Source organism: Hyperolius riggenbachi, chromosome 10 (genome assembly GCF_040937935.1).
Source record: "Hyperolius riggenbachi isolate aHypRig1 chromosome 10, aHypRig1.pri, whole genome shotgun sequence".
In the NCBI taxonomy this organism is placed as follows: Eukaryota; Metazoa; Chordata; class Amphibia; order Anura; family Hyperoliidae; genus Hyperolius; species Hyperolius riggenbachi.
In genome coordinates, this window is record NC_090655.1 from 198,583,416 (window position 1) to 198,604,594 (window position 21,179).

Here is a 21,179-nt window from a genome sequence, read left to right on the forward strand (position 1 = left end):
CAGGACAGGCAGGCACCGTGCATTGTTTAGAAGGAAAAAATCGTTCAACCTGCATAAGCTTTTGCTTTAGGTTCGGGAAAGTGTGGCACATGATAGCTACACCTGCAAGAGATAAGACTTTGGAACTGTTATCAAGTGGACATGCATTTCCTTGCTTCTTTTGACTGAAGACGTATAAAAGTGCTATCCTGCGCTAGCCGGGACTCGAACCCGGGTCGCAAGAATGGGAATCTTGCATGATACCCCTACACTACTAGCGCTTATGGGCATTTTATTTTATGGCTCAAGCCTCAGCCACTGCTTTCCGACATCTTTCATCATCATCAAGCAAAAATGCACTGTTTTTCTACCAATCTTTCTAAGCATGCTGGCCAAGGTGCAATTCTCAAAAAACTTTCTGAAGACGTCTTTTGGAGTATATCACTTAAAGGAAAGGCAATGCAAGCTTATTTTAATTTAATTTTCACAATTGCTACACTTTAGCTGCTAACATTTTCACCATGTTGAATCGCTCTAGGTAGCTATCTCTACAGATCAAGCTATTTGTAAGAGCCTTACATAAATGTAGCCTATCCAGCTCATTTAGAAAATTGTGCAGTAAGAAAAACAGTAGTTTGCTGTGTACATTCAGTGTAGATGTCACATAGAAGCTCCTGGCTCTGTTTGGTTTAATGGAAACCTAAATTGAGAGGGATACGGAGGCTAACATATTAATTTTTTACAAAAAATAATGTAGGTTATCTTCCATGCAGCTGATCTTTTTAGCACCAGTAGTTTCTGAGTCCCGCACCTGAAACATGTGGCTAATCTAGTCCAACTGTAGTCAGAAAATCTGATCTGCATGTTTGATCAGGGTCTATGGCTAAAAGTATTGGAAGGCAGAGGATTAGCAGGACAGGCAGGCACCGTGCATTGTTTAGAAGGAAAAAATCATTCAACCTGCATAAGCTTTTGCTTTAGGTTCGGGAAAGTGTGGCACATGATAGCTACACCTGCAAGAGATAAGACTTTGGAAATGTTATCAAGTGGAAATGCATTTCCTTGCTTCTTTTGACTGAAGACGTATAAAAGTGCTATCCTGCGCTAGCCGGGACTCGAACCCGGGTCGCAAGAATGGGAATCTTGCATGATACCCCTACACTACTAGCGCTTATGGGCATTTTATCTTATGGCTCAAGCCTCAGCCACTGCTTTCCGACATCTTTCATCATCATCAAGCAAAAATGCACTGTTTTTCTACCAATCTTTCTAAGCATGCTGGCCAAGGTGAAATTCTCAAAAAACTTTCTGAAGACATCTTTTGGAGTATATCACTTAAAGGAAAGGCAATGCAAGCTTATTTTAATTTAATTTTCACAATTGCTACACTTTAGCTGCTAACATTTTCACCACGTTGAATCGCTCTAGGTAGCTATCTCTACAGATCAAGCTATTTGTAAGAGCCTTACATAAATGTAGCCTATCCAGCTCATTTAGAAAATTGTGCAGTAAGAAAAACAGTAGTTTGCTGTGTACATTCAGTGTAGATGTCACATAGAAGCTCCTGGCTCTGTTTGGTTTAATGGAAACCTAAATTGAGAGGGATACGGAGGCTAACATATTGATTTTTTACAAAAAATAATGTAGGTTATCTTACATCCAGCTGATCTTTTTAGCACCAGTAGTTTCTGAGTCCCGCACCTGGAACATGTGGCTAATCTAGTCCAACTGTAGTCAGAAAATCTGATCTGCATGTTTGATCAGGGTCTATGGCTAAAAGTATTGGAAGGCAGAGGATTAGCAGGACAGGCAGGCACCGTGCATTGTTTAGAAGGAAAAAATCGTTCAACCTGCATAAGCTTTTGCTTTAGGTTCGGGAAAGTGTGGCACATGATAGCTACACCTGCAAGAGATAAGACTTTGGAAATGCATTTCCTTGCTTCTTTTGACTGAAGACGTATAAAAGTGCTATCCTGCGCTAGCCGGGACTCGAACCCAGGTCGCAAGAATGGTAATCTTGCATGATACCCCTACACTACTAGCGCTTGTAAGCATTTGTCTTATGGCTCAAGCCTCAGCCACTGCTTTCCGACATCTTTCATCATCATCAAGCAAAAATGCACTGTTTTTCTACCAATCTTTCTAAGCATGCTGGCCAAGGTGCAATTCTCAAAAAACTTTCTGAAGACGTCTTTTGGAGTATATCACTTAAAGGAAAGGCAATGCAAGCTTATTTTAATTTAATTTTCACAATTGCTACACTTTAGCTGCTAACATTTTCACCATGTGGAATCGCTCTCGGTAGCTATCTCTACAGATCAAGCTATTTGTAAGAGCCTTACATAAATGTAGCCTATCCAGCTCATTTAGAAAATTGTGCAGTAAGAAAAACAGTAGTTTGCTGTGTACATTCAGTGTAGATGTCACATAGAAGCTCCTGGCTCTGTTTGGTTTAATGGAAACCTAAATTGAGAGGGATACGGAGGCTAACATATTAAATTTTTACAAAAAATAATGTAGGTTCTCTTCCATCCATCTGATCTTTTTAGCACCAGTAGTTTCTGAGTCCCGCACCTGAAACATGTGGGTAATCTAGTCCAACTTTAGTCAGAAAATCTGATCTGCATGTTTGATCAGGGTCTATGGCTAAAAGTATTGGAAGGCAGAGGATTAGCAGGACAGGCAGGCACCGTGCATTGTTTAGAAGGAAAAAATCATTCAACCTGCATAAGCTTTTGCTTTAGGTTCGGGAAAGTGTGGCACATGATAGCTACACCTGCAAGAGATAAGACTTTGGAAATGTTATCAAGTGGAAATGCATTTCCTTGCTTCTTTTGACTGAAGACGTATAAAAGTGCTATCCTGCGCTAGCCGGGACTCGAACCCGGGTCGCAAGAATGGGAATCTTGCATGATACCCCTACACTACTAGCGCTTATGGGCATTTTATCTTATGGCTCAAGCCTCAGCCACTGCTTTCCGACATCTTTCATCATCATCAAGCAAAAATGCACTGTTTTTCTACCAATCTTTCTAAGCATGCTGGCCAAGGTGAAATTCTCAAAAAACTTTCTGAAGACATCTTTTGGAGTATATCACTTAAAGGAAAGGCAATGCAAGCTTATTTTAATTTAATTTTCACAATTGCTACACTTTAGCTGCTAACATTTTCACCACGTTGAATCGCTCTAGGTAGTAGAGTTGGGCCGAACGGTTCGCCGGCGAACGTGGTTCGCGCGAACGTAGGTGGTTCGCGTGCGGTTACCGCACGCGAACCTTTTGCGGAAGAAGTTCGGTTCGCCCCATAATGCACTGAGGGTCAACTTTGACCCTCTACATCACAGTCAGCAGGCCCAGTGTAGCCAATTAGGCTACACTAGCCCCTGGAGCCCCACCCCCCCTTATATAAGGCAGGCAGCGGCGGCCATTACGGCCACTCGTGTGCCTGCATTAGTGAGAGTAGGGCGAGCTGCTGCAGTCTCTCATATAGGGAAAGATTAGTTAGGCTTAACTTCTTCCTGGCTGCATACCTGTTCTGTTCAGTGAGCCCTCAGCCCACTGCATACCTGTACTGTGATCCTGCCACTGCATACCTGTTCAGTGATCCTGCCACTGCATACCTGTTCAGTGATCCTGCCACTGCATACCTGTTCTGTTCAGTGAGCCCTCAGCCCACTGCATACCTGTACTGTGATCCTGCCACTCCATACCTGTTCAGTGATCCTGCCACTGCATACCTGTTCTGTTCAGTGAGCCCTCAGCCCACTGCATACCTGTACTGTGATCCTGCCACTGCATACCTGTTCAGTGATCCTGCCACTGCATACCTGTTCAGTGATCCTGCCACTGCATACCTGCTCTGTTCAGTGAGCCCTCAGCCCACTGCATACCTGTACTGTGATCCTGCCACTCCATACCTGTTCAGTGATCCTGCCACTGCATACCTGTTCTGTTCAGTGAGCCCTCAGCCCACTGCATACCTGTACTGTGATCCTGCCACTCCATACCTGTTCAGTGATCCTGCCACTGCATACCTGTTCAGTGATCCTGCCACTGCATACCTGTTCTGTGAACCCGCCACTGTATACCTGTTCTGTTCAGTGGACCCGCCACTGTATACCTGTTCTGTGAACCCGCCACTGTATACCTGTTCTGTTCAGTGGACCCGCCACTGTATACCTGTTCTGTTCAGTGGACCCGCCACTGTATACCTGTTCTGTTCAGTGGACCCGCCACTGTATACCTGTTCTGTTCAGTGGACCCACCACTGTATACCTGTTCTGTTCAGTGGACCCGCCACTGTATACCTGTTCTGTGAACCCGCCACTGTATACCTGTTCTGTTCAGTGGACCCGCCACTGTATACCTGTTTAGTGAACACGCCACTGCATACCTATTGTGTTCAGTGATCCTGCCACTGCATACCTGTTCTGTGGACCCGCCACTGTATACCTGTTCTGTTCAGTGGACCCGCCACTGTATACCTGTTCTGTTCAGTGGACCCGCCACTGTATACCTGTTCTGTTCAGTGGACCCGCCACTGTATACCTGTTCTGTTCAGTGGACCCGCCACTGTATACCTGTTCTGTGAACCCGCCACTGTATACCTGTTCTGTTCAGTGGACCCGCCACTGTATACCTGTTTAGTGAACACGCCACTGCATACCTATTGTGTTCAGTGATCCTGCCACTGCATACCTGTTCTGTGGACCCGCCACTGTATACCTGTTCTGTTCAGTGGACCCGCCACTGTATACCTGTTCTGTTCAGTGGACCCGCCACTGTATACCTGTTTAGTGAACACGCCACTGCATACCTATTGTGTTCAGTGATCCTGCCACTGCATACCTGTTCTGTGGACCCGCCACTGTATACCTGTTCTGTTCAGTGGACCCGCCACTGTATACCTGTTCTGTTCAGTGGACCCGCCACTGTATACCTGTTCTGTTCAGTGGACCCGCCACTGTATACCTGTTCTGTTCAGTGGACCCGCCACTGTATACCTGTTCTGTTCAGTGGACCCGCCACTGTATACCTGTTCTGTGAACCCGCCACTGTATACCTGTTCTGTTCAGTGGACCCGCCACTGTATACCTGTTTAGTGAACACGCCACTGCATACCTATTGTGTTCAGTGATCCTGCCACTGCATACCTGTTCTGTGGACCCGCCACTGTATACCTGTTCTGTTCAGTGGACCCGCCACTGTATACCTGTTCTGTTCAGTGGACCCGCCACTGTATACCTGTTCTGTTCAGTGGACCCGCCACTGTATACCTGTTCTGTTCAGTGGACCCGCCACTGTATACCTGTTCTGTGAACCCGCCACTGTATACCTGTTCTGTTCAGTGGACCCACCACTGTATACCTGTTTAGTGAACACGCCACTGCATACCTATTGTGTTCAGTGATCCTGCCACTGCATACCTGTTCTGTGGACCCGCCACTGTATACCTGTTCTGTTCAGTGGACCCGCCACTGTATACCTGCTCTGTTCAGTGGACCCGCCACTGTATACCTGTTTAGTGAACACGCCACTGCATACCTATTGTGTTCAGTGATCCTGCCACTGCATACCTGTTCTGTGGACCCGTGTCACGATTGTGGAACTTTCCCCGTGATCAGCGCACAACGCGTGCGCTGACACGGCGGAGATCCTCCACAAGCGTATAATTTGCAGGAACCCAGCAAAAGGTGCTACGCACCTGTAGAGGGAAATTCCTGTCGGCAGATGGCGCTGGGGAGTGCAGAGGAACCAATCCTCTGTACCTCCACAAGTGCCAGACAGGAATTGTACGAAGCGCAGAACGCAATCGCAAGAGAGGCGATTGCGAATGAGATTGAGCAAAAGGGATAGGTTGTATGTGTGTGCGCCAATCCAGTCGCCACCCCGCGTCCGCGCACACACACAACAGCAGATACGAAATAGGAACGCGATCGCGAGAGGTGCGATCGCGAGACGTGACACAAGGCAGAAAAGAATAGAATACGAGGGTAGCAAAGGCACAGCAAATACAATAAGGAGATACGGAAAATAACAACCGCTAGCTAACCGCGAACACCGCACTCATTCGCAACAGTGCACGCGGTTATGCGCGATCTCCACGTGATAAGCACAATAGAGACAAGCACGCCTAACTAACCATAAACAGACAAACATGAAACAGGGGACGCGAGCGCTTGCTTAACGGTTACCTCACCGAGCCTGTAGCAAGCGCAGCGGACAAGACAGACACACGAAAAACAAGAACTAGGCAGGAAGGATCCACCGCTCTTCCGCCAGAGCAAGTGTGATCCAAGCAGGAACACAGATCAGAAAGATCCACAGCCGCTAACGCTAGCGGCTAGTGCGATCTCAGCAAGACAGAACGATTCGCTATCAACCGCCGTTGGTGACAGCGCAATCGCGACCGACAAGACAGAACAGAAGGATCCCCAGCGCTCGCACAAAGTAGCTAGCGCGATCCCAGGAAACAGAACAGAAGGATCCCCAGCGCTAGCACAAAGTAGCTAGCGCGATCCCAGGAAACAGAACAGAAGAGATAGCTGGCAGCAACCGCTGCACCAGCTATACTCCAAGAACATAGTTCAGAACCATTTCCTGTCAACCACCATAGGGACAGGACAATGGCAAACAGGCAAGACAAGACAGAACAGGCAATACAGATAATACAACCTGACTGGGCTAGAAGGGGAGCCTAAAGCAATCCCCAGGAATTAACTATACTAGATAGCAATGGCTGACACTCCAGCAGTGTCCATCAGGAACTGAGCATGGAAGGGAAATGACCAGCCAAGCATTGTGGGAAAGACATAGTACTTATAGTACACGCCTCCAATGAATGTGGCCAGGCAATTTGCATGACAACGTATGCAAATTCCTCTGCAAGCACAAGCTGCAAAACTGACAGAAACTCTTCTTTCCAGAGTCCTGCAGCATGCAAACTTACACAATGGTCAAAGGGCTGCCTGTCTGCACAGGCAGCTGAGCAAATCATCACAGTACCCCCCCCCCCTCCAGGGTCGAATTCCAGACGACCCCCAAAACTGCTATTAGCAACAGACTCAAACTGAAGACTCATGAAGGTCGGGGCAGCCCGACAAGGTCCAATTCCAGAGTCAGTCCACCCGAAACCGACCTCATCGGAAACAGAAGCCACCGAAACATGCCCATCAGTACTACCAGTCTCAGTATAACACCCATCAGGACTGTGAACGCCAGAGAAGAAGCCATCGACACCCTCCAGACAATACCCACCACCTTCCACGGAGCGTCCGAAAATACCAAACCTGCCACAATACCTGTTCGAAGTGTCCCTTACAACACAAAAGCCACCGTTGATCTTATCCAGGGTACCAAGCAAAATTTCCCCCGGAATCTCCCAGAACCTTTTGAAGCTCCACAGAGATCCCAAGAGGGCAGAACAATCACCAGGCTCACATGGAGAATTACCAAGAACCCCCATGGAACCAATGACAATTCCGGATTCAGAATTACGAGGACCCCCATCAAGATCAAGACTTTCAGGGACCACTTCTGGGCATGCAAGCAGGCAGGCCATATCAGAGCATGTCTCCACCGAGGAAGCATCTGAGTACGCTGGTAACCGAGGCACACTTGGGCTTTCTGGGTCACAGAGCACACTGGGGTACACCAGCACAGGAGAAACCTCAGGACATGTCGGGGAACTGCCAACCTCAGAGTCCGACACGAGGAAACCAAAACCAGGACCGGGCAGAGAATCATCACGAGCAATGGTCTCAAACACTGGACTTTCAAAAGAAGACTCGGGCTCAAATTCAGAAATTTCTGTGACTGCAATATCATCATTGACTACATATGAGTGAAGCTCCACCAGAGCTGCAAAGGTAGTCAGCAAGGCAGCAATGCCTACGGAAGAGGGTAACCCCTCAGAAGAACTTGGGGGGCAGGAGACATCTCCTACAAGTTCTGCACCCTTTGGGAGGAACTCGGAGACCTCCAGAACATCCAACAAGACCTCAGGAGCATCATTTTTCAAGTTTTCTAAAAAGGATTCTGAACTATCCATGTTACAGGGCAAAACTGGAACTTTATTTTGTGGACAGGGCAGATGTCCCAGGAATGGTTCCACCATAACCTGAGACTGGATCTCATCATCATGAGGGGAATGTACAGGTATATTTACTGGAACACACACTGACTCCCTAACTTCATTCTCACTGTACCCAGAATTCTGTGTGGCAGTCAAACTAGCTTGTAACTCCAAAACTGCAGAAAAACAAGTAAAAATAGCAGCAATACCTAGACGAGCCTCTAGGGGCAGGGCAGGAGATATTAGACAAGTCAATGTTGACTCATCCAGAGTACAGGGTGGAGAGTCAAAACTTCCCTCAGAGCAAGAAAGGGACTCACAAATGTCAGTGTGATTGGACATCATATTGTTATTCATGGTACAGGGCAGGTTCAGAGAAAGCGTCTCTGAATAAGGCAAAGAGGGTTCAGCATCAGATTCGCAAAACCGAAGCACTGTCTCACTCTTAGATTCGGCTAACAATGTCGAATCCGAGGAATCAGAACGCAAAACCTGCGAATCAAAATTCACTTTAGGTTGTGAAACTGACGCTTCTATAGCGCAAACCTCCGCGATCTGCGGAGCAGACTGCAAGGCATCTAGGACCGAAACGCTGGAGCAACTGTCCCCAGGCAACGGGCCCTTACAGGTGTGAACAGGGTGAGACAGAGACTCATCTGCAGAAGAAATAGTGACATCAACAGGACAAGCTTTATTAGGCATATTAATTTTACTTTTGACGCTGCACAGTCGAGAAACTTTCCCCATAGCAGGGTCACAGATGGAAGATCTCAAAGATCTGTTTCTAAATGACAAAGGATCCCACACATCCTTGAGGAAACCGGCAGACTCATGCCGATCACAATCTGCAGGAACATCCGAGAAACAGGCATCAGATCGCACAGATTCAAACTGCACACTGTCAGGAGCGAATCCTTCAGGATTCGCACAGGAATCAACCACAGCGGCACACTCATTCATTTCAGATTGCACAAAGTCAAGACTCACATGCTTTACCCCAGAAAGGCAGGAACAATCATCCGACAACGATGTCTCTTTATTGGAATCAATTGGTTGGTGTGTGTGCAACTCATCCAAAATCGTTTGCCATACATAGATCACCAGATCCACATCATCCTTGTCACATTCATCGGAATCAATCAGAAGGTACATAGAGTCAAGACAAGCATTCAAGACATCTTCGCTTTTTGCGATGTAAAAATCGCAAAAGGCTTTCCAATCAAAATCGAATTCCTCCAGCAAGGCCCCAACATCCCAGGAAGCAAATGGGGGTTCAAACAGGCCAGTATCCAAATAATCTCCATAGGGGTGGAGTTCAGGAACAAGAACAGATTTTTTAACTGCTTTAATGTAGTGTGCGATCCTACCTATAGCAGGATCCACATAAGCTTTGGATTGGGGCAGAAAACCTGGAAACTGATCAGCAGATGCATTATAAACATCATTATCATACTGCATGGTTTTGCCCATTTCAGACTTGACAGAAATAACCTCTCTATCTGTGGTTGCCATGGGAAACGGATCTTTCCGCTGGGAAGCCTTCCTAGATCTTTTACGTTTAGACTTAGAGGCTTTGGATGGCTGCTTTATGGATGAAAGAGTAGATGGAACAGCTGATTGAGCTGCTGACAACAACTCATTAAGGGGGTATGGTAATTGAGGTAATCTCAGCCAATTGTGAATTAAAAAGGCAAAGAATTCCAGGGGTCTTTGACTCAGGGTGGTATGATCTAACACATCATAACCCCACATTGACATTTCGCCCCCCAACAGAATGTAGACCATTTGGGGGGCCCAGGTAGACACTGGGGTGCATTGGAATTCAGGGTTCGCTAACAGTTTCGTACACTCAGACAAAAATTCGTCTGCTGATTCAGGTTCAAGTTTTTTAAATCTCTTAAAGGTACAAGAGCCATATTCGACAAAATCGTACAAATCGGAAATTCCGTCTACACTGGGGTTTTGGGTTGGGCTGGTCATTCTGTCACGATTGTGGAACTTTCCCCGTGATCAGCGCACAACGCGTGCGCTGACACGGCGGAGATCCTCCACAAGCGTATAATTTGCAGGAACCCAGCAAAAGGTGCTACGCACCTGTAGAGGGAAATTCCTGTCGGCAGATGGCGCTGGGGAGTGCAGAGGAACCAATCCTCTGTACCTCCACAAGTGCCAGACAGGAATTGTACGAAGCGCAGAACGCAATCGCAAGAGAGGCGATTGCGAATGAGATTGAGCAAAAGGGATAGGTTGTATGTGTGTGCGCCAATCCAGTCGCCACCCCGCGACCGCGCACACACACAACAGCAGATACGAAATAGGAACGCGATCGCGAGAGGTGCGATCGCGAGACGTGACACAAGGCAGAAAAGAATAGAATACGAGGGTAGCAAAGGCACAGCAAATACAATAAGGAGATACGGAAAATAACAACCGCTAGCTAACCGCGAACACCGCACTCATTCGCAACAGTGCACGCGGTTATGCGCGATCTCCACGTGATAAGCACAATAGAGACAAGCACGCCTAACTAACCATAAACAGACAAACATGAAACAGGGGACGCGAGCGCTTGCTTAACGGTTACCTCACCGAGCCTGTAGCAAGCGCAGCGGACAAGACAGACACACGAAAAACAAGAACTAGGCAGGAAGGATCCACCGCTCTTCCGCCAGAGCAAGTGTGATCCAAGCAGGAACACAGATCAGAAAGATCCACAGCCGCTAACGCTAGCGGCTAGTGCGATCTCAGCAAGACAGAACGATTCGCTATCAACCGCCGTTGGTGACAGCGCAATCGCGACCGACAAGACAGAACAGAAGGATCCCCAGCGCTCGCACAAAGTAGCTAGCGCGATCCCAGGAAACAGAACAGAAGGATCCCCAGCGCTAGCACAAAGTAGCTAGCGCGATCCCAGGAAACAGAACAGAAGAGATAGCTGGCAGCAACCGCTGCACCAGCTATACTCCAAGAACATAGTTCAGAACCATTTCCTGTCAACCACCATAGGGACAGGACAATGGCAAACAGGCAAGACAAGACAGAACAGGCAATACAGATAATACAACCTGACTGGGCTAGAAGGGGAGCCTAAAGCAATCCCCAGGAATTAACTATACTAGATAGCAATGGCTGACACTCCAGCAGTGTCCATCAGGAACTGAGCATGGAAGGGAAATGACCAGCCAAGCATTGTGGGAAAGACATAGTACTTATAGTACACGCCTCCAATGAATGTGGCCAGGCAATTTGCATGACAACGTATGCAAATTCCTCTGCAAGCACAAGCTGCAAAACTGACAGAAACTCTTCTTTCCAGAGTCCTGCAGCATGCAAACTTACACAATGGTCAAAGGGCTGCCTGTCTGCACAGGCAGCTGAGCAAATCATCACAACCCGCCACTGTATACCTGTTCTGTTCAGTGGACCCGCCACTGTATACCTGTTCTGTTCAGTGGACCCGCCACTGTATACCTGTTCTGTTCAGTGGACCCGCCACTGTATACCTGTTCTGTTCAGTGGACCCGCCACTGTATACCTGTTCTGTTCAGTGGACCCGCCACTGTATACCTGTTTAGTGAACACGCCACTGCATACCTATTGTGTTCAGTGATCCTGCCACTGCATACCTGTTCTGTGAACCCGCCACTGTATACCTGTTCTGTTCAGTGGACCCGCCACTGTATACCTGTTCTGTGAACCCGCCACTGTATACCTGTTCTGTTCAGTGGACCCGCCACTGTATACCTGTTCTGTTCAGTGGACCCGCCACTGTATACCTGTTCTGTTCAGTGGACCCGCCACTGTATACCTGTTCTGTTCAGTGGACCCGCCACTGTATACCTGTTCTGTGAACCCGCCACTGTATACCTGTTCTGTTCAGTGGACCCGCCACTGTATACCTGTTTAGTGAACACGCCACTGCATACCTATTGTGTTCAGTGATCCTGCCACTGCATACCTGTTCTGTGAACCCGCCACTGTATACCTGTTCTGTTCAGTGAACCCACCGCATCAGTGCGCATACCTGTGCAGTTAAGTGAACCCACCTACCTACGTGAGTGCACGCAGTGTGATATACCACTCCGTGCATACCCAATATGGACAAAACAGGTAGAGGAAGAGGAAGAGGTAGTGGCAGAGGCAGAGGAAGGCCACCCGGCAGGTCTGCGCGAGGTCGTGTAAATGTAATTTCGTGTGGACCTGGCCCACAGTACAGTGCTCGGAAGAAGGCACGTCCCATCACCTCCCAAGATTGTCAGGACGTGGTTGAGTATTTAGCGACACAGAACACCTCATCTTGCTCAACCACCAGCGCTACTACTAGCACCACTTCCGCTGCATTTGACACTTCGCAAGAATTATTTAGTGTTGAAATCACTGATGCACAGCCATTGTTGTTACAGCCAGATGAATTTTCACCAGCTAATATGTCTGAGTTACGCGGCAACACTATGGATGTAACGTGTCAGGAGGATGAAGGACCTACTGATGGTGCAAGTTTGGATTTGTCTGAGGCAAGCGAAGCTGGGCAGGATGACTACGATGATGACGGTAATAGGGATCCTCTGTATGTTCCCAATAGAGGAGATGAAGAGGGGGACAGTTCAGAGGGGGAGTCAGAGAGTAGTAGGAGGAGAGAAGTTGCTGAAAGAAGCTGGGGCAGCTCTTCGTCAGAAACAGCTGGTGGCAGAGTCCGGCACCATGTATCGCCACCTATGTACAGCCAGCCAACTTGCCCTTCAGCATCAGCTGCTGAGGTCCCCATAGTGCCCACATCCCAGGGTGGCTCAGCGGTGTGGAAATTTTTTAATGTGTGTGCCTCAGATCGGACCAAAGCCATCTGTTCGCTCTGCCAACAAAAATTGAGCCGTGGAAAGGCCAACACTCACGTAGGGACAAGTGCCTTACGAAGGCACCTGGAGAAAAGGCACAAACAGCAATGGGATGGCCACCTGAGCAAAAGCAGCAGCAGCACACAAAAGAAAAGTCACCCTCCTTCTCCTCTTCCTCCTTCAGGTGCATCATCTGCTTCTGCCGCTTTCTCCCTTGCACCTTCACAGGCACCCTCCTCCACTCCGCCTCTGCCCTTGAGCGGTTCCTGCTCCTCTGCCCACAGCAGCAGTCAGGTGTCCGTGAAGGAAATGTTTGAGCGGAAGAAGCCACTTTTGGCCAGTCACCCCCTTGCCCGGCGTCTGACAGCTGGCGTGGCGGAACTGTTAGCTCGCCAGCTGTTACCATACCGGCTGGTGGACTCTGAGGCCTTCCGTAAATTTGTGGCCATCGGAACACCGCAGTGGAAGATGCCAGGCCGCACTTATTTTTCGAGAAAGGCCATACCCCAACTGCACCGTGAAGTTGAGAGGCAAGTGGTGTCATCTCTTGCGAAGAGCGTTGGGTCAAGGGTACACCTGACCACGGATGGCTGGTCTGCCAAGCACGGGCAGGGCCGCTACATTACCTACACAGCCCATTGGGTGAACCTGGTGGTGAACGATGGCAAGCAGAAAGCGGCGGACCAAATTGTGACACCTCCACGGCTTGCAGGCAGGCCTCCTGCCACCTCCTCTCCTCCTGCTACATGCTCTTCGCTGTCCTCCTCCTCCTCCTTGGCTGAGTGGCAGTTCTCCTCTCCAGCTACACAGCCCCAGCTCCGCAGGGCCTATGCTGCATGCCAGGTACGACGGTGTCACGCCATCTTAGACATGGCTTGTCTCAAAGCGGAGAGTCACACTGGAGCAGCTCTCCTGGCTGCTCTTAAGAAACAGGTGGATGAGTGGCTGACCCCGCACCACCTGGAGATAGGCAACGTGGTGTGCGACAACGGCAGCAATCTGCTTGCCGCTTTGCATATGGGGAAGCTGACACACATACCCTGCATGGCACATGTCATGAATCTAGTGGTTCAAAGATTTGTGGCAAAGTACCCTGGCTTAGCGGATGTCCTGAAGCAGGCCAGGAAGTTCTGTGGGCATTTGAGGCGCTCTTACACAGCCATGGCACGATTTGCAGAAATTCAGCGTAAAAACAACATGCCGGTGAGACGCCTCATTTGCGATAGCCCCACTCGCTGGAACTCGACCCTGCTCATGTTCTCCCGCCTGCTAGAACAGAAGAAAGCCGTCACCCAGTACCTCTACAACTGGAGTAGAACGAAACAGTCTGGGAAGATGGGGATGTTCTGGCCCGACAACTGGACACTGATGAAAAATGCATGCAGGCTCATGCGGCCGTTTGAGGAGGTGACCAACCTGGTGAGCCGCAGTGAGGGCACCATCAGCGACTTAATTCCCTACGCGTACTTCTTGGAGCGTGCTGTGCGTAGAGTGGCGGATGAAGCTGCGAATGAGCGTGACCAGGAACCGTTACGGCAGGAACAGGCATGGGACCAATTTTCATCAGACCCAGCTGTTTCCTCAACACCTGCGGCAGCACAGAGGGGGGAGGAGGAGGAAGAAGAGAGGTCGTGTGCAGAAGACGAGTCAGACTCAGAGGATGATGAGCAAGGTGTTTCTTTGGGGGAGGAGGAGGAGGAGGAGGAGGGGACAGCGGCAGGAGAACAACCGCAGCAGGTGTCGCAGGGGGCTTGTGCTGCTCAACCTTCCCGTGGTATTGTTCGCGGCTGGGGGGAGGAGGTTGACTTACCTGACGTCACTGAGGAAGAGCAAGAGGAGATGGAGGGTACTGGATCCGACTTTGTGCAGATGTCGTCTTTTATGCTGTCCTGCCTGTTGAGGGACCCCCGTATAAAAAACCTCAAGGGGAATGAGCTGTACTGGGTGGCCACACTACTAGACCCTCGGTACAGGCACAAAGTGGCGGACCTGTTACCAACTCACCGGAAGGTGGAAAGGATGCAGCACATGCAGAACCAGCTGTCAACTATGCTTTACAATGCCTTTAAGGGTGATGTGACAGCACAACGCCAGCAAGGTACCACTGCCACTAATCCTCCTCCCGTGTCAAAGACAGGACGCTCCAGCGATCTCATGGTGATGTCGGACATGCGGACGTTCTTTAGTCCAACGCCTCGCCGTAGCCCTTCCGGATCCACCCTCCACCAACGCCTCGACCGGCAGGTAGCCGACTACCTGGCCTTAAGTGTGGATGTAGACACTGCTGTGAACAGCGATGAGGAACCCTTGAACTACTGGGTGCGCAGGCTTGACCTGTGGCCAGAGCTGTCCCAATTTGCCATCCAACTTCTCTCCTGCCCTGCCGCAAGCGTCCTCTCAGAAAGGACCTTCAGCGCAGCTGGAGGCATTGTCACAGAGAAGAGAAGTCGCCTAAGTCACAAAAGTGTTAAGTACCTCACCTTTATCAAAATGAATGAGGCATGGATCCCGGAGGGCTGCTGCCCGCCCCAAGACTAAGTCAGTCCCCGCACACACAGCATCTCTGCCTGCACGCCGTGTGACTGGCTGCCTGGCCTGCCCCAAAAAGACTAAGTCGCTCCCAGTCCCTCCACACAGCATGTCTGCCTGCAGGCCGCTTCACTACCTTCTCCGCCACCACCAACAGGGTCGAGGACTCCAGGCGGATTGCTGAATTTTTTAGGCCGCTGCTAGCAGCGGCCGCTGTAATAATTTTTATGGTGCGTGTACATGACTGCCTAATTTTTCTGGCTGCACTGAGGGCAGCTGCAACAACAAAAGAAAAGGCATGTACATGCGCCCATTCCCCTTCGTGATCATTACCTTGCCGTGGTGAAGGGGCTTGCGTATCACAATGAAGCAATGACCGGCGCCTAGATGAGTGTCTCGGGGGGCACACAAAAGATAATAAGGTCGTTGCTTCATTGTGGTCAGACCAAATTTGATCAGCTGGACAGTCACTGTTCTGTCATTCAGCTACATCAGCCAGGCCGACCATATGGGCTGTAAAGCCACCAAAACCTGCACTCTCGCCATGGTGCGCACCAGTCCAGCACGGCCGTCACTAGTACAAACAGCTGTTTGCGGTGCGTTACACGGTGAGTTTGGTGTGTCAGTGTGAAGCAGTACCTTAATTACACTACCTGATTGATGTATACACATGCAAGATGTTTTAAAGCACTTTAGGCCTGTCATTTAGCATTCAATGTGATTTCTGCCCTTAAAACGCTGCTTTGCGTCAAATCCAGATTTTTCCCGGGGACTTTTGGCGTGTATCCCACTCCGCCATGCCCCCCTCCAGGTGTTAGACCCCTTGAAACATCTTTTCCATCACTTTTGTGGCCAGCATAATTATTTTTTTTTTTTCAAAGTTCGCATCCCCATTGAAGTCTATTGCGGTTCGCGAACTTTAACGCGAACCGAACGTTCCGCGAAAGTTCGCGAACCCGGTTCGCGAACCTAAAATCGGAGGTTCGGCCCAACTCTACTAGGTAGCTATCGCTACAGATCAAGCTATTTGTAAGAGCCTTACATAAATGTAGCCTATCCAGCTCATTTAGAAAATTGTGCAGTAAGAAAAACAGTAGTTTGCTGTGTACATTCAGTGTAGATGTCACATAGAAGCTCCTGGCTCTGTTTGGTTTAATGGAAACCTAAATTGAGAGGGATACGGAGGCTAACATATTGATTTTTTACAAAAAATAATGTAGGTTATCTTACATCCAGCTGATCTTTTTAGCCCCAGTAGTTTCTGAGTCCCGCACCTGGAACATGTGGCTAATCTAGTCCAACTGTAGTCAGAAAATCTGATCTGCATGTTTGATCAGGGTCTATGGCTAAAAGTATTGGAAGGCAGAGGATTAGCAGGACAGGCAGGCACCGTGCATTGTTTAGAAGGAAAAAATTGTTCAACCTGCATAAGCTTTTGCTTTAGGTTCGGGAAAGTGTGGCACATGATAGCTACACCTGCAAGAGATAAGACTTTGGAAATGTTATCAAGTGGAAATGCATTTCCTTGCTTCTTTTGACTGAAGACGTATAAAAGTGCTATCCTGCGCTAGCCGGGACTCGAACCCGGGTTGCAAGAATGGGAATCTTGCATGATACCCCTACACTACTAGCGCTTGTGAGCATTTTGTCTTATGGCTCAAGCCTCAGCCACTGCTTTCCGACATCTTTCATCATCATCAAGCAAAAATCAAGCTATTTGTAAGAGCCTTACATAAATGTAGCCTATCCAGCTCATTTAGAAAATTGTGCAGTAAGAAAAACAGTAGTTTGCTGTGTACATTCAGTGTAGATGTCACATAGAAGCTCCTGGCTCTGTTTGGTTTAATGGAAACCTAAATTGAGAGGGATACGGAGGCTAACATATTGATTTTTTACAAAAAATAATCTAGGTTATCTTACATCAAGCTGATCTTTTTAGCACCAGTAGTTTCTGAGTCCCGCACCTGAAACATGTGGCTAATCTAGTCCAACTGTAGTCAGAAAATCTGATCTGCATGTTTGATCAGGGTCTATGGCTAGAAGTATTGGAAGGCAGAGGATTAGCAGGACAGGCAGGCACCGTGCATTGTTTAGAAGGAAAAAATCGTTCAACCTGCATAAGCTTTTGCTTTAGGTTCGGGAAAGTGTGGCACATGATAGCTACACCTGCAAGAGATAAGACTTTGGAAATGTTATCAAGTGGAAATGCATTTCCTTGCTTCTTTTGACTGAAGACATATAAAAGTGCTATCCTGCGCTAGCCAGGACTTGAACCCAGGTCGCAAGAATGGGAATCTTGCATGATACCCCTACACTACTAGCGCTTGTGGGCATTTTATCTTATGGCTCAAGCCTCAGCCACTGCTTTCCGACATTTTTCATCATCATCAAGCAAAAATGCACTGTTTTTCTACCAATCTGTCTAAGCATGCTGGCCAAGGTGAAATTCTCAAAAAACTTTCTGAAGACATCTTTTGGAGTATATCACTTAAAGGAAAGGCAATGCAAGCTTATTTTAATTCAATTTTCACAATTGCTACACTTTAGCTGCTAACATTTTCACTACTTTGAATCTGCTCTAGGTAGCTATCTCTACAGATCAAGCTATTTGTAAGAGCCTTACATAAATGTAGCCTATCCAGCTCATTTAGAAAATTGTGCAGTAAGAAAAACAGTAGTTTGCTGTGTACATTCAGTGTAGATGTCACATAGAAGCTCCTGGCTCTGTTTGGTTTAATGGAAACCTAAATTGAGAGGGATACGGAGGCTAACATATTGATTTTTTACAAAAAATAATCTAGGTTATCTTACATCCAGCTGATCTTTTTAGCACCAGTAGTTTCTGAGTCCCGCACCTGAAACATGTGGCTAATCTAGTCCAACTGTAGTCAGAAAATCTGATCTGCATGTTTGATCAGGGTCTATGGCTAGAAGTATTGGAAGGCAGAGGATTAGCAGGACAGGCAGGCACCGTGCATTGTTTAGAAGGAAAAAATCGTTCAACCTGCATAAGCTTTTGCTTTAGGTTCGGGAAAGTGTGGCACATGATAGCTACACCTGCAAGAGATAAGACTTTGGAAATGTTATCAAGTGGAAATGCATTTCCTTGCTTCTTTTGACTGAAGACGTATAAAAGTGCTATCCTGCGCTAGCCGGGACTCGAACCCGGGTCGCAAGAATGGGAATCTTGCATGATACCCCTACACTACTAGCGCTTATGGGCATTTTATCTTATGGCTCAAGCCTCAGCCACTGCTTTCCGACATCTTTCATCATCATCAAGCAAAAATGCACTGTTTTTCTACCAATCTTTCTAAGCATGCTGGCCAAGGTGAAATTCTCAAAAAACTTTCTGAAGACATCTTTTGGAGTATATCACTTAAAGGAAAGGCAATGCAAGCTTATTTTAATTTAATTTTCACAATTGCTACACTTTAGCTGCTAACATTTTCACCACGTTGAATCGCTCTAGGTAGCTATCTCTACAGATCAAGCTATTTGTAAGAGCCTTACATAAATGTAGCCTATCCAGCTCATTTAGAAAATTGTGCAGTAAGAAAAACAGTAGTTTGCTGTGTACATTCAGTGTAGATGTCACATAGAAGCTCCTGGCTCTGTTTGGTTTAATGGAAACCTAAATTGAGAGGGATACGGAGGCTAACATATTGATTTTTTACAAAAAATAATGTAGGTTATCTTACATCCAGCTGATCTTTTTAGCACCAGTAGTTTCTGAGTCCCGCACCTGGAACATGTGGCTAATCTAGTCCAACTGTAGTCAGAAAATCTGATCTGCATGTTTGATCAGGGTCTATGGCTAAAAGTATTGGAAGGCAGAGGATTAGCAGGACAGGCAGGCACCGTGCATTGTTTAGAAGGAAAAAATTGTTCAACCTGCATAAGCTTTTGCTTTAGGTTCGGGAAAGTGTGGCACATGATAGCTACACCTGCAAGAGATAAGACTTTGGAAATGTTATCAAGTGGAAATGCATTTCCTTGCTTCTTTTGACTGAAGACGTATAAAAGTGCTATCCTGCGCTAGCCGGGACTCGAACCCGGGTTGCAAGAATGGGAATCTTGCATGATACCCCTACACTACTAGCGCTTGTGAGCATTTTGTCTTATGGCTCAAGCCTCAGCCACTGCTTTCCGACATCTTTCATCATCATCAAGCAAAAATCAAGCTATTTGTAAGAGCCTTACATAAATGTAGCCTATCCAGCTCATTTAGAAAATTGTGCAGTAAGAAAAACAGTAGTTTCCTGTGTACATTCAGTGTAGATGTCACATAGAAGCTCCTGGCTCTGTTTGGTTTAATGGAAACCTAAATTGAGAGGGATACGGAGGCTAACATATTGATTTTTTACAAAAAATAATCTAGGTTATCTTACATCAAGCTGATCTTTTTAGCACCAGTAGTTTCTGAGTCCCGCACCTGAAACATGTGGCTAATCTAGTCCAACTGTAGTCAGAAAATCTGATCTGCATGTTTGATCAGGGTCTATGGCTAGAAGTATTGGAAGGCAGAGGATTAGCAGGACAGGCAGGCACCGTGCATTGTTAAGAAGGAAAAAATCGTTCAACCTGCATAAGCTTTTGCTTTAGGTTCGGGAAAGTGTGGCACATGATAGCTACACCTGCAAGAGATAAGACTTTGGAAATGTTATCAAGTGGAAATGCATTTCCTTGCTTCTTTTGACTGAAGACATATAAAAGTGCTATCCTGCGCTAGCCGGGACTTGAACCCAGGTCGCAAGAATGGGAATCTTGCATGATACCCCTGCACTACTAGCGCTTGTGGGCATTTTATCTTATGGCTCAAGCCTCAGCCACTGCTTTCCGACATTTTTCATCATCATCAAGCAAAAATGCACTGTTTTTCTACCAATCTGTCTAAGCATGCTGGCCAAGGTGAAATTCTCAAAAAACTTTCTGAAGACATCTTTTGGAGTATATCACTTAAAGGAAAGGCAATGCAAGCTTATTTTAATTCAATTTTCACAATTGCTACACTTTAGCTGCTAACATTTTCACTACTTTGAATCTGCTCTAGGTAGCTATCTCTACAGATCAAGCTATTTGTAAGAGCCTTACATAAATGTAGCCTATCCAGCTCATTTAGAAAATTGTGCAGTAAGAAAAACAGTAGTTTGCTGTGTACATTCAGTGTAGATGTCACATAGAAGCTCCTGGCTCTGTTTGGTTTAATGGAAACCTAAATTGAGAGGGATACGGAGGCTAACATATTGATTTTTTACAAAAAATAATCTAGGTTATCTTACATCCAGCTGATCTTTTTAGCACCAGTAGTTTCTGAGTCCCGCACCTGAAACATGTGGCTAATCTAGTCCAACTGTAGTCAGAAAATCTGATCTGCATGTTTGATCAGGGTCTATGGCTAAAAGTATTGGAAGGCAGAGGATTAGCAGGACAGGCAGGCACCGTGCATTGTTTAGAAGGAAAAAATAGTTCAACCTGCATAAGCTTTTGCATTAGGTTCGGGAAAGTGTGGCACATGATAGCTACACCTGCAAGAGATAAGACTTTGGAAATGTTATCAAGTGGAAATGCATTTCCTTGCTTCTTTTGACTGAAGACGTATAAAAGTGCTATCCTGCGCTAGCCGGGACTCGAACCCGGGTCGCAACAATGGGAATCTTGCATGATACCCCTACACTACTAGCGCTTATGGGCATTTTATCTTATGGCTCAAGCCTCAGCCACTGCTTTCCGACATCTTTCATCATCATCAAGCAAAAATGCACT

General features: G+C 47.3%; 10 non-coding genes across 10 annotated transcripts; all 10 read right to left on the reverse strand.

The window, feature by feature from the left end:
- Positions 1-189: 189 nt before the first annotated feature.
- On the reverse strand, positions 190-260 carry TRNAG-CCC (transfer RNA glycine (anticodon CCC)). Its single transcript has one exon. It is a non-coding gene; the product is annotated as a tRNA-Gly (tRNA).
- Positions 261-1,079: 819 nt separating this feature from the next.
- On the reverse strand, positions 1,080-1,150 carry TRNAG-CCC (transfer RNA glycine (anticodon CCC)). Its single transcript has one exon. It is a non-coding gene; the product is annotated as a tRNA-Gly (tRNA).
- An 803-nt stretch (positions 1,151-1,953) lies between these two features.
- On the reverse strand, positions 1,954-2,024 carry TRNAG-ACC (transfer RNA glycine (anticodon ACC)). The gene has a single exon. It is a non-coding gene; the product is annotated as a tRNA-Gly (tRNA).
- Positions 2,025-2,842: 818 nt separating this feature from the next.
- Positions 2,843-2,913, reverse strand: TRNAG-CCC (transfer RNA glycine (anticodon CCC)). Its single transcript has one exon. It is a non-coding gene; the product is annotated as a tRNA-Gly (tRNA).
- A 14,063-nt stretch (positions 2,914-16,976) lies between these two features.
- On the reverse strand, positions 16,977-17,047 carry TRNAG-CCC (transfer RNA glycine (anticodon CCC)). Its single transcript has one exon. It is a non-coding gene; the product is annotated as a tRNA-Gly (tRNA).
- A 619-nt stretch (positions 17,048-17,666) lies between these two features.
- On the reverse strand, positions 17,667-17,737 carry TRNAG-CCC (transfer RNA glycine (anticodon CCC)). The gene has a single exon. It is a non-coding gene; the product is annotated as a tRNA-Gly (tRNA).
- An 820-nt stretch (positions 17,738-18,557) lies between these two features.
- Positions 18,558-18,628, reverse strand: TRNAG-CCC (transfer RNA glycine (anticodon CCC)). Its single transcript has one exon. It is a non-coding gene; the product is annotated as a tRNA-Gly (tRNA).
- An 819-nt stretch (positions 18,629-19,447) lies between these two features.
- TRNAG-CCC (transfer RNA glycine (anticodon CCC)) lies at positions 19,448-19,518 on the reverse strand. Its single transcript has one exon. It is a non-coding gene; the product is annotated as a tRNA-Gly (tRNA).
- A 619-nt stretch (positions 19,519-20,137) lies between these two features.
- On the reverse strand, positions 20,138-20,208 carry TRNAG-CCC (transfer RNA glycine (anticodon CCC)). The gene has a single exon. It is a non-coding gene; the product is annotated as a tRNA-Gly (tRNA).
- An 820-nt stretch (positions 20,209-21,028) lies between these two features.
- Positions 21,029-21,099, reverse strand: TRNAG-CCC (transfer RNA glycine (anticodon CCC)). Its single transcript has one exon. It is a non-coding gene; the product is annotated as a tRNA-Gly (tRNA).
- Positions 21,100-21,179: the final 80 nt, after the last annotated feature.